Consider the following 18,970-nt stretch of genomic DNA (forward strand, 5'->3'; position numbering starts at 1 on the left):
TTTATACTCCAGGAAGCATAGTTACATTATCTTTGAACTAGAATATGACTCCTTCTACAAAGCAAATGGATTATAGTACATCACAAAGGCAGGAATGACTACAAATGTTGATGGAATTTGTCACATTTGCAACGCCACCACCAGTGAGTAGCATTTTGTATTGACTCCATCTGTTAATACCCAAATGGTGGATATTAAGTCATGCTGCTTTTTATACAAACTGTCAAACTTGTCTTAGAGTTTCTGCCTATGTTGTGGAGCAGTTTTCTAGGGCTAGGCAAGTTATCACAAGACTGGCATCTGCCTATATTAGACCTTACTTATAGAATTCTCAGGGTATTAGCATGGTCTTTTTCCATATTGATAGGATAAGGAAATGTTCTCTGTGAAATACTGAAGATATCAATCAGGTGAGTGTGAGTGCAGCACTGAAATTACTTTATTTATGTACTTGTTGACTGGGTAAATACCACTAGGGTATATTTATGTACTTGTTGACTGGGTAAATACCACTAGGGCATATTTATGTACTTATTGACTGGGTAAATACCACTAGGGCATATTTATGTATTTGTTGACTGGGTAAATACCACTAGGGCATATTTATGTATTTGTTGACTGGGTAAATACCACTAGGGCATATTTATGTATTTGTTGACTGGGTAAATACCACTAGGGCATATTTATGTATTTGTTGACTGGGTAAATACCACTAGGGCATATTTATGTATTTGTTGACTGGGTAAATACCACTAGGGCATATTTATGTATTTGTTGACTGGGTAAATACCACTAGGGCATATTTATGTATTTGTTGACTGGGTAAATACCACTAGGGCATATTTATGTATTTGTTGACTGGGTAAATACCACAAGGGCATATTTATATATTTGTTGACTGGGCAAATACCACTAGGGCATATTTATGTATTTGTCGACTGGGTAAATACCACTAAGACATATTTATGTATTTGTTGACTGGGTAAATACCACTAGGGCATATTTATGTATTTGTTGACTGGGTAAATACCACTAGGGCATATTTATGTATTTGTTGACTGGGTACATACCACTAGGGCATATTTATGTATTTGTTGACTGGGTAAATACCACTAGGGCATATTTATGTATTTGTTGACTGGGTAAATACCACTAGGGCATATTTATGTATTTGTTGACTGGGTAAATACCACTAGGGCATATTTATGTATTTGTTGACTGGGTAAATACCACTAGGGCATATTTATGTATTTGTTGACTGGGTAAATACCACTAGGGCATATTTATGTATTTGTTGACTGGGTGAATACCACTAGGGCATATTTATATATTTGTTGACTGGGTAAATACCACTAGGGCATATTTATGTATTTGTCGACTGGGTAAATACCACTAGGGCATATTTATGTATTTGTTGACTGGGTAAATTCCATTAGGGCATATTTATGTATTTGTTGACTGATACCACTAGGGCATATTTATGTATTTGTTGACTGGGAAAATACCACTAGGGCATATTTATGTATTTGTTGACTGGGTAAATACCATTAGGGCATATTTATGTATTTGTTGACTGGGTAAATACCACTAGGGCATATTTATGTATTTGTTGACTGGGTAAATGCTGCTACGGCAGCAGCCACTTTTCCTAGGAGACTCGAGCTTTATTCCTACTGCCTTAGGAAAGTTTGGCCAGGACACAAAGGGACTTCCCCATACTCCTTTTCTGTTAGTGACTCAGGTGTGGCAACAGGAAGGAGTGAGATGGATATGAGGAGGCACATGAGGAGTCAGGAAGGAGCCAACAGGAAGGAATGAGATGGATGAGGAAGAGCATGAGAAGTTGGGGAGGGACGTTATGCTCATCAAAGAGCAATCTGTGTACAAATGCTGGAGACAGCAGTTATAGATGTAAACAAGTCAGCAAACCTGCCTGTTGTTGAGGTAATTGCAGAGAAGAGGAGAGAGGAACTTGTGGTGACAGTACTTGTACAGCTGGTTTAAAAGCCTCTGTTTTATACTGATTGATGAGTGAAGATGAATCAGAGGGCATTGTTGTCATTCCATGGTTACAAGTTGTTGAACTGGTTCAAGAAAGTGAGTGGGAACTAGAAGTTTATTACACATTGTGCAGTGAGAAGGTGAGCAGCAAACAGCAGTACTCTCAGACTCACAGGAAGTCAGAGAGGAGCTGCCTACAAAGAGAATGTGTGCAGTGGTGGAGGTGGTAGCTGCTATGGAGAGAAGAACAGAACAGACAATTAAGCATACAAGAAAGCCTATAATAGATTTTTACATAAAAAAAAGACTTGGCTACAAACAAGTATTTTATTTTGGACAAAATAAACAAGACACTTGGATGTGATAAATAACAAATTCACTCCTTAATTCATTTTGGAAAAGAGTAGTTCTGAATTTTGAGACATTTGAATTAATAAACACATTTGCATATGCAATTTACTCAAAGAAGCAGGAGTATCCTTGGAATGAATGCATCTTTCAGCCAGACCCGCCAGTGTTAAAAAAGAGTACCAGCTTGTCCTGATAACCTAGAACAAGGTGATATTAAGGACTTCTTTCTATCTCTATGTTAGTCTGTGCACTCTATGGACAGATTATGTGATGGAAGTAACATTTGAACTGGGGAATGGGAAAAGGAAGCTATTGTGAAGCATGTCCCACGTATAATCACACACAATGGAAAAAAAAACTGAGAAATATTTGCTTAAATGTATTGTGTGTGTGTGTGTGTGTGTGTGTGTGTGTGTGTGTGTGTGTGTGTGTGTGTGTGTGTGTGTGTGTGTATGTGTGTGTTTGTGTGTTGCAGATCATTTGAAGCCATACAGATAAAGACTGTGAGTCATATTGCAGGCATGAACATTGGTGATAAGACTGTGGCAAAGAGAATGACAATATGGTGCAAGCTCTGAAAACTTAGTTAATGGGTGAAGAAATATTACTTGGTCAAGATAGTGAGATGAGGGACATGAAGAGGTTTCTGTAGGTGAATGCAAAAGGATAAAGAATGTCTGGTTGTTGGGAAGAAACATGTTAAATTAAAGAGAATGAAAAACTACATAAAACAAGCACAATGAAAATGTTACTATATGTAATCAAGTTAGAGAAAGAAAAAAATGGCTTGAAGGACAAATTGTTTCAAATAAGGCAAGATATAAGCTTTTATGTTCTTTTTCATAATGCAAATAACATAAGAAATGAAAGCAGAAGAATTTTTTTCTGTACAACAGTGTAAATAGTAAAAATGTGAGACTATAATTAAGAGATACATGCTCAAATAATATAAAGCAGAAATAGTTAAATCAAGTATGGGGAATGAAGATCATAAACGGTTTATGTTCTGGAATCATAATATCGTAAAGGTGAATTATATTACAATATATGAAGTGACTATTACTTGTCCAGAAAGGTTAATGATCTTAGATTGTTGTCTTAGAAGACATCAGGCACTAACAGAATACAACTTTTCCAATAATTAAAAACAGATTTGAATGCTGGCAAAATGCAACGATTCTGAGATACTTTAATTTGTGACAAAAGGAGAAAAAAGTAAGGCAGAGAATTTAAAGTACGTAAATAAGGGTTTTCAGAATTTTGACTTAGCATAGGGCAGGAACTAAAATATACTTATATGAAGGGAAATGTAAGGACAGAAAATGGCTTTCTTTGTATTCTCAGAGAGTTAAAGAAATCTAATATTGATACACTGTGGACTTTCTAAGCGTGTAGCATTATGGGCTATTGATGGACATAAACAGTTAACTACTGAAGAAGGCAAAAGATTTAAAAGATAAGCTGGGCACTGCTCAGAATTACAGGAGTTACAAGATGAAAGGCAGGTATATTTCCGGAATATTTATAAATGAAATTAATATTTATAAATTAAATATTTTTATAGGACTTGGTAAGAGTGGAGGGTTGATTGCAAAAAAGTAAGTAAATAAAGTATTAAAAAAGTATGTTAATAGAGGTATAGAGTGAGAAAGCTGCAGATTTTTTTTCTGAACCTATGTATGCACAGAAACAGATGATATAGGATATAGAATGGATGAGGGTAAAACATTTCTAAAGATGCAGTGGATATATGAAACAAAGACATTACTTTTGAGGAGTTCAAAAAAGTAAGCAAGTTCAAAAATGTAAGATTTAGAAAAAGGTTGTGACTGCTATCACCTATACACCATAATTGCTTATGATTGCTACCATTTATAATTTGTACATTTTTGCTATGAGTGCTTTTATTTTAAACATGCAGCATATTCTGTCTTATGAACGTTTGTATATTGTTTTATAGAATTTATTAACAGTATGTTTTAGGTTAATTAAGGATAGTATTTTAAGTAATTTATAGTAGAAACAGTATTTATTATTAAAGTTGGGGAACCTGCTATTATTTATTTATAGACGTTTAAATGTTTTAGGTAATGCTGCATAAAAGTTTTTAACCATTTTGTTTTATAAGGGCTTGAACAGATGTATTGGTATCACATGATTTCAAATTGTTTTATTAGCATAGGTATATAATGAGGGGAACCTGACTGTTTGTATCATCTGATAAAATCGTGAGACAAAAAAAGAACTGGTTGTTTCAGCGTTAATTTTACTACTGTGTTGCTGCGGCTTGCTGTGGATTTAATAAATAGTATTTTGCGACGGAAACAGCTTTTGGTGCTCTATTTTGGTTTATTAGGAGTTCAAAAATCCATACAATGATGATGGACTGAGAATGTATCAGACGAAGATGGTATTGATTAAAAATTTTACAGAAAAACAATCAAGGTAAAAACAAAATGTTTTCATAAAATGATGTGTGAGTGCATGAATCAAGACATAAAATCAAGAAAAATATGTAGAAGCATTATTAGGCTTATTTGAAAGATAAGAAATTATTAAATAACTGAAGACTCGTATAACTATGTAATGCAGGTCATAAAATAGTCATGAAACATTTTCAAATAAGGCTTAGTAATGTCATAAAAGATTAATTGTTGAGGAGTATATGGGATGAAAGGATAGCAGACATATATTGATTATAATTAAAGAAGTAATAGATGAAATTGCACAAAACCAGTGAAAATTAACTTAGTTTCATGTGACATTAAAAAAGGTATACGTTAATAATGCATGTCATAATCAGTTATGGAATGCTTTAACATTATGATATTCCAGATAAAATTATTAATATTTTTTGATGAAAATGCAACTACAAAGATATTACTAAATAGTTGGTTAAACAGAGAGACTAAAGTTAAAAGGGGGTAAATCAAGGGATGCCCAATGAGCATGACACTTTTTTAGTTTGGTAGTGAATGCTTTTAATGAAAAACAACAAAGAAAACATTCTGATGCAAATTTGATTTATAAGGACTTAGTGATGTTGTCCATAATGATGAGTTATGCAGATTATGCTGACACCTTGTTTTAATTGTTATCATGAAGGGTTTGAGCTTGGTTCTAAGGGTGGTTGAAATAGGTTAAAGTAGGAAAAGAAAAAGAAAAGAATTTGGAGAAATAAAGAAAACAAGTGGTATATATTTTATTAGGCATAATATTAAAAAGTTTGGCATGAAATCTGGAGATAAATTATATTAAAATAATAGAATGTATTAATAGAAGATGTAACGAATTTAATTCTTGCATGAAAATCATATAACTTATCTTCTTCAGAAAAAAAGGTTTACTCAGTGCATTCAGAAATATTATGAATGGTAGGCTATTTAGGTAGACTGTATTCCACGGTGTAGAGCGGTAGCATTGTTGCCTCCCAGCAAGAGGTCCTCCCGTTCGATTCTCGGCTGAAGTGCGGGGAGTACCTTCTGTGTGGAGTCTGTATGTTCTCCCCACGGTTGGGTGGGTGTTTGAAAGACATGCGTAAATGGACATGCCTTTGTTGAAGGTTGACCGTCGAGCTGGCACCTCGGCATTCATGAAAAAATCTACTGCCAATCATTAGCAGACCAGAGTTTCGCTGTGGCGACCCCTAACCGGGAAAAGCCGAAAGACAACAACAACATGCTTTCAGGAAGGACTGAAAATAGTTATTTCGAAGTTTTTCATGCAATTGTGGTTGTATATTAAATCCTGTAAACAAAGGCATAGCATACAATAAAACAGAGAGTGGGGATGGATTTTATAAATCCTGTATTTTTGCGGGGGGGGGGGTTATCGCATTTATTTTGGGTATTGAATTTTTTATCAAATAAAGAAAAAGCATTGTGACTAAAACATTATGAGTAAAGTATGAATGCACTTTCAAATCAATGCAGCTTGGGAACTGGAAGAGAGAAAAAGAGATAAAAAAAACTGAAGGAAAAGATTTTGAGTATATGGATAAAATAAAAGAATGGAAAAGTCATGCAATGCAAGTGACATAGATAGGAAAATATGGTATGAAAACATTATGGATAAATGTTAGAGCAACTTGTTCTTGTCATGGAATAAAAGGTGAAATTAAAGAAGCTATTATAAGTTTGGGGAAAAAAGATTTAGGCATATTAAGTAATGTGAAGATTTTTTTGTGGAGATTGATAAACTTCCAGTGAAGTCAGACACAAACTATAAGCAGTTATATAGAATGTTGTGTTATATGTGTAACAAGGAAAAAAATAGTTGAGCATATTTTTGTTTTGTTTTAATATGTAAGAATAATTACAATTCTGGACAAGCCTGTGACATAAATAGAATATTAAAAAAGTGAATATGCAAATGATTTTATATGTTTTTATAAGAGTCAAAAAAGTTAAGTGGGATGCAATGGATAAAGAATTATTTGCATATATTTGGCATGTTTTTTGGTTAAATGCAATAAATTTTGTATAATAAAAGTAAGTACAAAATAAGAAAAAATGTTGGAAAGTAGTTTTAGGTGGAAAGCATAGCAAAACAAGGAACATTAAGTGTTATGAAATGAAATGTGTGTTTGATATTATAAATGTAAAAAAGGGAGAAGGAAAATATTTTTATTTTAAATAGGGGGTTGTTTTCTTAAGTTTAGTATAATGTTTCTTTGCTTGTTGAGTGAGGAATCCTACACTTTTCAATAATTTCCATGACATTTTTTTACATCTACCTCAGATACTACCATTTCAGGCAGTTAGTACCTCAGTTTAAAATCTCATCTAAAGTTTCATTCAGTTATTATGCATTAACGTTATAATTTAGGAGTACAAACCCCTTTTATGATGCTCTGCTGTATTAGAATTGGAAAATAAATACAAGCGTGTGAGGTAGGAATGTAAGCCAAAGCTGTCTGATCTTCTATTAAGAAAGTTAGGCCTACCTGTTGAGCCACTGGCCCTGATAAACATATGTAAGGTAGTCTAGACATAAAATAACTTGACACACATCATATGCCCAGACAGCTCCATTAACGGTTTGCATACATGTTTTTTGGTGCATTGAAGTACAATGGTAGCATCCATTAATCAAAATGATAGAAAACTGAAGTATTTCAAGTGAATTGTTACTGTGGAAAAGGCTGCCTACCTGTCAAAAATAGATGTAGGAAGACAAACATTTACAAATTGAATACACACAAGAGAGCCAGTGAACTATTTCTCAGAAAAATACTACAACATGAAATTTTTTCATAAAGAAGAATCATAGTCAAAAACAGTTAATAAGCTCGATAGTCATGGGTCAGGGATAAGCCCCCCCCCCCTTTAGGAAATGAAGAGAATAAACTATTTCATAAGTACAAGCTATATCTTATCTAAAAAACAGTAGACACACTACATGGACCATGCAGTCTTTAGGTCAGGCCAGATTATATGAATTTTATGTTTTATTCTTGAGAAATAGTCTGTTGTTTGACACTGTGACATTTCATTACAGAAACATATTATATTGTGATATAATTTTATTATGAATGTTGCTACAGTTCAGGCAACTGTAGCAATGAATATAATTCTGATAATCTGTAGTGGAAAGAAGGTCAAGCACACTTTCATCTGAGTTAAGTAAAGAATCCATTTCCCTTGGGAAAACAATTTTACTAATGTTTGTGTTATGTATTATGACCAAAGTTGGACTAACCGTTAGATTGAGAAAGCTGGGGGTAGAAGAAATGAGGTGAGGTTACTCAGTTACACTGTTTGCTCACACACAACTAACGTAACAGTAAACTAATGTAACAGTCATTACTTTGAGTTTTCTAGATATGACATGTGTGATACACTGTAAACATTTTTCAGGATAAAATATTTATTTTCCAATGAAGTGCATTAACATTTAATTTTTTTAAAAAGGAGTGGAATATTTACAATGCTTTTATTTAGAAAAGATACAAATATTTGTCACACAGCCACTGCTCCATTCTTTCTGTTGGGGTTTATTGCTAAAGCTTTTTATTTCAGGAAGCCTTTTCCTTCTTGTCTGGAAAGGCATGTTGTCTATAAATATGCATTGTTGGGTGAATGTGCGTGTGACACATGGGAAACTTGGTGTTCTAATACTATTTATATCCCTTCAGGGCATTCTGCAGATAAAAGATCACATAGAGTAAAAAGTGGTATCAGGTGGCATGGAAGAGTTTTAAAAAGACAGCCAAAAAATGGTATTTAGCTTAGAAGGCATCGTTATTGCAGTGGCTGAGATGAAAAAGGCAGCAGTTGTTAGACGTTTGTAATGTATGTACATAAACCATTTACACATTTTTGAGAAACAGTACTACCAGCTGACATGGACAATATTTACAAAGATGGACCGAAATGATAGCATTCAGTTTAAAGACATACATTTAGCACTGCACCTGCATGTAAACAGAGGATCACGGACATACAGAGTTTAGTCATGGTATAGATGATGGCTTATCTTTCCTTTCCTTTCCTTTGGTAGTCATTTCACACATTTCCAACAGCCACGGCATCATCTTCATGGTCAAAAATGTTGGCTTTATTCAAAGCTTGAAGATAGAGATCATTATATTGAATCTCATCTGACCAGGTTAGTTTGGTTAAGTAGATGTTATAAAAATGAATAATTATGATACATTTTAAATACAGAGAATATTAGATGAGTAGCCCTAAAGTTGTCAGCTTAAGTTAATTCCTTAGAACAAGTAGTAAACCAGCCCACTAAGGAGAGAAGCATGCTAGACCTTGTCCTCACCCCACATCCCACAAGGACCACTCTATATTATGGCAATCACTGGTTAAATCCAATCACAAATTAGTTTTCTCCTTTAGAGTCATATGGCTACTCAGTGAATAATTCTGAATGACTTCAGATCAACAAACCTATTTAACCTATATGATGAGCACTCAGACTTTATTTGTAATATTACAAGTCCACATTTAGTTTCAGTTTCTACTTATTCACTGGAATTCTGCTACAGCTTAAAAACTGTATATCTCCGGCAGTCCCTGCTAGGACCAAACATGATAAAAAAATGATAAACAAACCACCACCAGGATGATCCACCAGTATAAATAAGCTGTGTAACAAACAGAAAAAAACACTAGAGTCCTACAACAAATCGCAATCCACTCACATTAAAAACTCAATCAAAAACTCAACAAAGAACAAAAAGCCTCAGTCGGGAAGCTCAAAACCAAATACATTTTGAAACTGGCATCTGAAAACAAGAATAATTATAAATCCTTAATTATATCAGTACATGATCAAATAATACTAATCCAAAATGGCATCACTGACTCTGCCCCAAAATACTTAGTTAATATACATGCAGATATATATTGTGACAACTTTATCCCAGAGATAGTCATCAAAATTCCAAATATCTCTGAATTCCTTGTACACCCCGATATCAAGGTACATGTGGTACCTGTGATCTCTTAACCTAAAAGTATCCCTTTCATGGGTCTAGACAATTTACCTGGATGCCTAATCAATCTTGTTAAACATGCCCTTTTGGATGCTTTTCTTGAAATTGCTTAACTTAATCTAAGCCAAAGAATATGTCCCTGGAGTCTGGAGAAATGTTGTTGTATTGCCCTTCATAAAAGGAGCCCTGCTACTGGCCATTAGAATTGCAGACCTATCAGACTTACTGGCCTATTTTGCTAAGCCATGGAAGGTATCACATCTGGTTTCCTAAACTGTGATATCAAGGGCTTACTATAGCTAGACTCTCAACGGGTATTTTTTGTCATTGGGAGGTCATGTCCACTTACTTTAGAAGACTTCTTCAAGAAGGTCACAAAGGCAGTGGAGAGCAGTATTCAGTCCATACAACTTATCCAGATCTAGCCAAGACTTTTGACCCATTCCCTGTACTGGTACAGTAAGTAAGACATGAGACCTAAATGTAGGACCTTATGTGGTAATGTAAAAAAGCAAGCTGACTGAAAGATAGAACCCCCATAACTAAACTGGCAAGTACCTCCTTAGATAATAAGAAAACTAGCAGTGTACTTTGGGGCTCATGGGACCCATCCTTTTGGCTCATACTTCAGACACCTCCAAAACATAAAGCCAGACTTATGACTAACTAAGTCTGTTGAAGACTGCAAGCTGAGTAATATTGTATCAGTACCCCTTAATATAGTATCATTACACCAAGAAATAATCCTTACTGCAAGAGGGTTAGAATTAAATGTAAAAAAATGCAGTATTGTTATATTTGGTAAAGATGTACTCATGCTCAGCTTACAGTATAGCCAGTACTCCATTCCAAACAGCAGTAGTGTAGTAGCAGGGCGAAGGGGGCAAATGCCCTGGGTGCAAACATGTCAATGGGTGTAATCAGCTGATCTTGAGTGCCCTTTAATGTATATTAGCTTTTGAGAGGTGTTATTGCATTTGTGGTCAAACCTAAGTGCTGTAGCACACTGTGTGTGGTAAATCTTTATTTTTAAATGAAACCTGAGAGCTTTAGCACTCTGTGTATTTGTAGCATGCAGTTTGCTACAGTTTAAAATAATTATTTTTCTCTTTTTACTTATTTACTTATTGGCAGGACACATAAATGGGACCTGATTGGGCACAGCCGGGCGGGGGGGGGGGGGGGTAGTTGGTGTGCCAGGATAAGGAGTGGAATTTTTTTCCTGCTCTTTAAATGAACAGCTGAGGGTCTATGGTGCTTGTCCATGGTATAAACTCAGGGCCCTGGTTGAGCCAGCTATGCTTCAGCCCGACAGATATGCCAGCCAGTCAGTGATTTTGTCACCTTGATCAACCACAATCTCTCCTTTAACAACCATGCACTATTAGTAGTCCTGAAATCCACAGATGTAGTACAACTAATAGTTAATGCTATCTCATGTAAGTTAAGAGAAGTCATCATTCAGCAATTGGGCAACTCATACAGTGCAATGCCCCCTTTAGTATGTACAAATCTACACACATCACTTTGCTAATAAGAAAATATTTGGTTAACCAGAAATGTTTGAAGCCATCTTTATCTATTCACAGTCTTGTATACATGTATTTTGAGATATATGTATTGCATTCTATACCATTAAAAGACAAACATCTCAACAAATACTAGACCTAAGAGTTTACAGCCCTGCTGACACATACATAAAATGTGCTGGTGGGATAGATTTCTTAGTCTTAGTCTACCCCACTTCTGAAATAAATTGTCCTTACATATGAAATTGACATCTTCACATTCTTCAGAACAAACCTTCAGAATTGAATGGGCATTTGCAAAATCATCTCTGGTATGACATGACTTGCCCTTTTGAAAGGAGGAGGTACACCATGAGAGCTGATATTAGCAAGGTGCAAATGGTCTCACAATTTAATTACTTTGCAATTCTTATGACTTTAATGGTCAGTGGTTGAGCACTGAAAGTGCTAAGTAGTATCCCATATAATCTGAAATGAAACCAAAAGGCTAATGTTACCAACAAGAAGCCTATGTAATTGTCCCGTTAGGAAGAAAGGGCATATCAACAGCAGAAACAGGATGATATTAGCTCAGTAGATAGACTCTTGAGCACCAGTTTCCAAAAGGACTTGGATCACAGAAGATGGTGCAAAGATATGAAATATATTATGTAGAACCTACATTTGGTGGGTAGTCCACCATACTGGCAGTTATAACATGTCGATATACAGTTTTTGGATAGGAAAAATATTGAAATCAAATTAATCAAAATTGAAATATTCCCTTTCCAAGGCTGAAAAGCAACCTACTAAGTTATCATAAAAGGAGCATTCTTTTATCTTTAGGTTTTCAGTTTCACTAAAATAGCTGCTAGTCTCATTTGTTTAACATGCTATTCATTAAGAGTATCACAAGTAATTATGTAATTTATACTGAATAAGAATTACCTTATAAAAGTCAGATTAAAGAAGAAAACAACTCAGCATAACAAACAAGGTATAGAATAAAGCCATTATAAAAAAAAAAACAGTTTTTCAGTTACAATGGTTAACTAGAAGATGCTGTAGAATGCAGACATATTTTTTGCAAGGAGAGAACAGTAAAGGCTTGAAGCACTATAAAAATGGACACAACAGGAGACTGAATAGCCATAGCTCCTAATACTGCATCAAGGAGATGGAAACACCTATTTTAGAGCAGGTACATGATTGTTAAATCAGACCACTTAATACAAATCAGAAGAATTCCTTTGGGCAAGCTGTGTGGGAGGACAGGTCCTTTTTAATAGCTTCTGGCTCCCTGCGTTTCTATGCTGCTATTTAATACAAAATGCAAGGAATACATTAACAGAATTGTCTCTGCCCTTTTTCTGCAGAACCATTTTGTTTGTTTAATAGCACTGTACATTTTTAATGCACTTTGGAAGGAAAATAATGAATGAAACTGCTTCTCTTTAACATATTACACTATAAAATAAATCAAGAACTGTAATTAGTGTCAGCATCATTCCAGTGCCAAGTAATGCACACATTTTATAGATGTGTGTTTTTTGAATGGGATTCATTGAACCTTTGCTTCATATTGTTGTTATAATACTTTGTGAAGTTAACTGGAGATAAAAATGACATAAGAATTTTTCAGTAAAGGATTGAAAAATGACAAATATATCAGAATAAGCAGTGATGCCAGTTCTTTCTCATTTAGATTTGTGACATATGGTTTCAGTTTTCTGCTTTGTCACAATCCAGTCTTGTTTTACGGTGCTACTCCTGAAACTAATTGATGAAGAGAACAGGATATCAGTTTTGGTTGTGCTCCATTCCCTGCAGAATTGCAATGTCAGTTAAACCTCTGATTTGAAGCCAGGCTGATAGATTGAGTTGATTGGTTCACATTAATGCAACTGACTCATGGTTTCAACAATCAGAGAAAAGCGCAGGCACATTGACATATAAATTCTCATTCAAACCTAGCTAATACTATTTGTGGATCAGGGATTTGATGACCTGTGAATGTCTGTAGGCAGTGTTTTGGAAGAGTAAAAAATGCATTATTCAAGCACAGATAGCTTTTGAATGGTTGGATCTGATCCTACGTTTTTATTCTTAGGTAGTGGGTCATTTGCTCTGCGTGTTCAGTGATCTCAGCCACAAGTTAACAAGATATGTTCTCATCGAGCATCTAACAGGTTAATAGAGTAGTGTTGAAAATGTAGATTTCATTGCTGAAAGGAAGCTCTTCAAGAGAAAAGCAATTATGCAAGCTGACAATCTACACATTCCTCTTAACACTGTGTGACTTTAATGAAAGAGACCTGTGTTAGCACTGTACGTGCAATTATCAGATTAAAAAGTGATACTGAGCACAGCTGCAGTTTAAAGTTTTGTTTCTTATAATTTAAATCAGCTGTAAATTATATCTAAATTCATTAACGCATGTTTATTTTTTAACTGCTTGCTTACCATCTAAATGGACTAATCCAAGATAGACCATTTTCTATCAGAAGCATGACACAAAGCACTAATATTAAAACTTTGAACAAAGGTGACACATCACAATGAAAATCTTGATGTAGGAATAAAAAAAACAGCATAATATGGTGCACATGAACACAGTTACAAGCAATTAGCAGTCGTAAAATGACAGAATAGAAATCAAGAATCATACATTTGATTGTAGAAATACTTCTTTACACTATGAATTATAAGAAAATGAAACAGAAAATAGACAAATGTCATAAAACATATGCTACATGATTAAAATATGGTAAAGAAGAGAAACTCAAATAATAAGGAAACAAACTATTACGATGTGAACTTGAATACATTAAAAGAATTGTTGCAAAACAAATGAAAAACAAACACTGTTTTTAGTAATCTTTCTGGCAGTTAATGTATAAATTATTTTTCATACCCATTTTCTTTCCCTTTTTTCCCCTCCTTTGTGTAAGGATCAAGCTGGCCATTAGCTGCTTGGTGTTGCCAAGTCTGGCATTGTCACAGCCATTGGTGAGATGGAAAGGCAAATTACAAACTGGAGCAACCCGACAGTGTCACACACACTGTATCAGGAAAATGGGAGATTTTATTGCTAAGCCCCAGCTGGCTGAAGCTGCGTGATATCACACGCAGCACTGTACATAATGTCAGTTAGTTAGCTTCTGCCTGCTGAAATGCTGGACTCAATGGCTATCTGCTGTGTTACTGCAGCACGGTCCCCCTCATCAGGGGATTTTAGAGTGCATGCACAAACCCAGCCTCTTTCCCTTACAGAATTGGTGAGCCAAAGGCTGCTATTCCTGCCTACCCCTTCCGCTCATCTCCTCCAGTGCCCACGCTACTAATCCAATTTAAAATGTCTGTTTACAGTCAAGACTGTCTCCATATATACCACAAAGCAGGGGATTAAGGCATATTTTATAATGTAAGATTGTGATATAATGGCTGTCCTGATCGGCAGTTCTGTCCTTATGAGAATGTGGTTGTACACAGACACAAATACACAGGCAAACACGCACGCATACTGGTTGTTAGAGACTCCATTGTGAGGCACGCTGATGTCCCTCTCCCCAGGCTGAGTAAGGAAAAAGTCACAGTCAATTGTTTATCAGGGGCCAGGATCTGCCACATTACACATACACTCAAGTCTAAAGAACAAGAAAGGAAGTAGCTATAAATATATATATATATATATATATATATATATATATATATATATATATATATATATATATATATTCAGGAGCATGTGAGGAACATTAATTAAAAAGTGTAAAACTGAGAGTCCCATTGCATTACATTTTACATTATGCCATGGTTGAGATCCATCTGGTATTCAGGGTACTGTTTTAGCGTATGTTTCCTTGAAATTTTGTAATGCTGCTGCACTCAAACATAAATTATTGTTTACAGAGTCTATTTATATTTCAAAATATGGTACTTTAACCCCCTCAGGTCTTAATGTTGAATGTAATTGCAGGTATTTAATTTGACTTAATTAATATGTCTCTAATTGTTTGTTTGATGATTTTATTATATATAGCTGCTTGTTTTCTGGTTCTTTAGACTCCCTGAGGCACTAACATTTTACTGTTTGCTGCTGTTTTACTATTTATGTGTGCTGCTAGTGCCTCTACTTCCTGAAGGTGCACATTACATTTGTTTGGATATTATGTTTGGATCTTCAGCCTGTTTTGTGGTTCTTATGCATTATTTAGCCATGCCTGCACCTTCAAAGGCCATACATAATTGTGTGCAGAGCTCAGTTTTAATAGAGCCACCTATACTGAGCCAGAAGAAATAGCAAACCTACTAGCAAACAAATTCAGCTCTAACTTTACCTTTTTCTCCCCCTGAAATTCTCCTCAGGAAATACCACCAAATGTAGCTCCCCCTACTATCACTATGGAATAAGTCCTCTATGATCTCTTTAAGGCCACAAACACTACATCAATGGGTGCAGACAATATCTGCAGACCCTGGAAAGTACAGACACATAAGTCTCACTAGTCTGATATGCAAAGCTATGGAAAAATGATCATGGAAATGATCAAATAGAAAACCTCCAAACACTGGACCCAATTTGGTTTCACCAAGGCAAGGTCATGTCTACTTAACCTGTTGGACTTCTTGGTGAAGGTCAACAAAGAAATGGATGAGAGCGAAGCAGTTCTCACTGCCTATCATGACCTGGTCAAGGAATTTGTTATGTCACTCAGTGGATAGCCAGTTAGCTGACAGATACGACATGGGAAGTTAGAATTGAGACTCCACCTCTACAAAGAAGCCAGTCACAACAGGATTACCTCAGGGATTGGTCTAAAACCAAATGCCAGGAAGTGCATAATAGTATCCTTCAGGAAGTCGTCCACCCCTGGTAACTATCATATTGACAATGTGTCCTTAAGAGTCAATCCAGTAATCACGGATTTGGTGACAGACATAGACAGTAATCTGGTTTTGAGCATCACATGTTTACAGTAGTTAGGAAACCATTCCATGTTGTGCAACTTTTAAACAAAGGTATGGCATCTAAGTCCAAGGAGGTCACTGTTCCACTGTATTCATCAGACATATCAATGAGTACATTGTGCCCTTTGGTATGTACCTAACCAGGCAGATCCAACAATTCTACAGAGGTTCTTCACAAGAACTCTCATCCATCTATCTACTTAATGGAATAAGCAGCTTAAAACTTCAACAAGGTCTTTATTCATCTCACAGGAAGGGTATCAGAGAGAGACTCTCCCAGATCTACTAGATAAAGTGATTTTATCTGGACATAACACAATCACATAACAACACAAAGACATACTCGGAGGCTCTAATAAAAAACTTACCAAAACAACAGAGGCCCCCGAAGCAGACACCCAAAAATCCACCACCTCAAAACATAACACATGCAACACATACTTCAATAAATCAGTGTGTCAAGCAATCACAGCCCTTAAGGCCAAACACCATGCCTGATACACTAGTAATAGGTGACTCTATAGTCAGACACACTGATGTCCCGCTTACCAGGCTGAGCAAGGAGAGGGTGACTGTGAGCTGCCTGTCGGGAGCTAGGATCCGCCACATAACACATGCACTCAGGTCACTCCAAAGCAAGTACAAATATGACTCCGTCATTGTCCATGCTGGCGTGAATGACCTGAGACGTACCTCCCTGGACTACATGAAAAGAGACATAGAGGAGCTCTCTGATTATGTAGCCCAGGCTGGTATGACCCTGACCCTGAGCAGCATCTTGCCCTCACCAAGAATGATGCCTCAATACAATGACAAGATGATCAGCTTTAATAATTGGCTCAAGTACTGGTGTCATTCTAAGGGGATCCAATGTCTGTCTGCTTGGAATGACATGTTGGACAAGCCACGCTGCTTCGCAAGGGACGGCTTATACCTGTCTCCACTGGGCTTCTGGATATTGGCTAAGGCTCTTGCCACTCCCATAGTGCCTTTTTAGGCAAGGCTCAAAAGACAAACCCACCTCCTTAGAAAACAAAAATGGAAAAAAACTAAGGGTAATGCTGCTCAACGCCAGAAGTTTAAATCTCAAGATGCAGGCTCTCGAAGCATCCCTCAGTATGGAGAACATTGACATCTGTGCAATAACAGAAACCTGGTTCAAGGCTCCTGAGAGCACCCCAGCACTACCAGGCTATACCTCGTATCATGCTTTTTGACCCCAAAACTCGGGCCGAACCACAAAGGGAGGGGGAGTGTCCATATTCATCAAGGACACCCACACCTCCAGGTTAGTAGCAACACATGAAGCATCGGAGACCATACAGGTGCAACTAACCATAGGCAATACTGCAATACAACTGGTAGCATGTTACAGACCACCCTCCCAATCTCAGGAACCCCATTCAGCCTTCCTGAAGACACTGGAGGATATCAATGTATCTCCAAATACCATCATACTGGGAGATTTCAACTACCCTAACATAGATTGGGTGCATTATTCTAGCCCCAATACCCTGGCCCAGAGGTTCCTGGAATTCATAAATTCAAATGCACTGGAACAGCTGGTCACATCTCCCACTAGGGGAGATAATATACTAGACCTGATCATCACAAACATAGGGACAAAATGCTCCACACCGGAAGTATACCCCTCACTAGTGAGATCTGACCACAAACTAATCACCCTGGATATACATATCCCACCTACACCCCCAGCACAAAAGACTATAGTGAAAAACTTCTCAAAAGCCAACTTCACTCTTCTTAAGACTGAGATGGTATCCTTTAAGCCCACTGGGCCAGTGGAAACCACATCCCACAATGCTGAATCCTTCACAAATGCATTATATGGACATCTCCAAGAATGCATGGATCATGCAATCTCAAATAAATCCAAGACCCTTCAGGAACCACACAAAGGAAACCAACAGCCTGTAAACTCCGAAAGGAAATCCAACAGCAAACTCAGCTGGAGTACACCCAAAGTAAGCAGCTATACAAGCAGATAAATCCAATAAGCAAAAAACTGAAAGCTGAAAACTGGAAAACTGGAAAAACTCTGGCAAAATTTATTTAAGCCTTAAAAATATAGCTTTTCGTCAGTCCACAGACTAACTTCTTCAGAAACAATGTATCCAAAACAAGTTTCAACAGTCCTCTTGGCTTTAAAACCTCTGAGTAATGACATCACTTCCTCAAATTGACTTAAAGGGATAGCACACCCTCTTTCCATCACTATGATCATCACACTCAAGTATTCATACAATAATATAATTCCACTTCAAAATTAGATGAATGGAATTAAAAGTACAATGCTAAAAGAATATATATATAAAAAATGATATTATAATGAAGTCAAATATGAACATTATAATTATAAATGTACATATTCTAACTAAAAACCTGATGCAGCAAATACAAATTCCCAAACTGCATAAATTTCACTGCTCCGTTTCTATATGTGACTCTCCTATTTACCAAGTGTGATGGGGTTCAACATCTAAAAAAATTTTTATAAAAATTATATAACATTTATATAAAATTTATATAAAATTTTATTCATGTAAACATGCATAAATATAAACTCATTAAAATACCCCATATTGGATTTAACTACCTCTCCAGGCTCTTTAACTTTAAAATGCATGAAATGGACAACATGCCATTGAGACCTGGAGAAGCAAATGCT

Source organism: Protopterus annectens, chromosome 12.part0, assembly GCF_019279795.1.
Source record: "Protopterus annectens isolate FY-2018-M chromosome 12.part0, PAN1.0, whole genome shotgun sequence".
Taxonomy (NCBI): Eukaryota; Metazoa; Chordata; order Ceratodontiformes; family Protopteridae; genus Protopterus; species Protopterus annectens.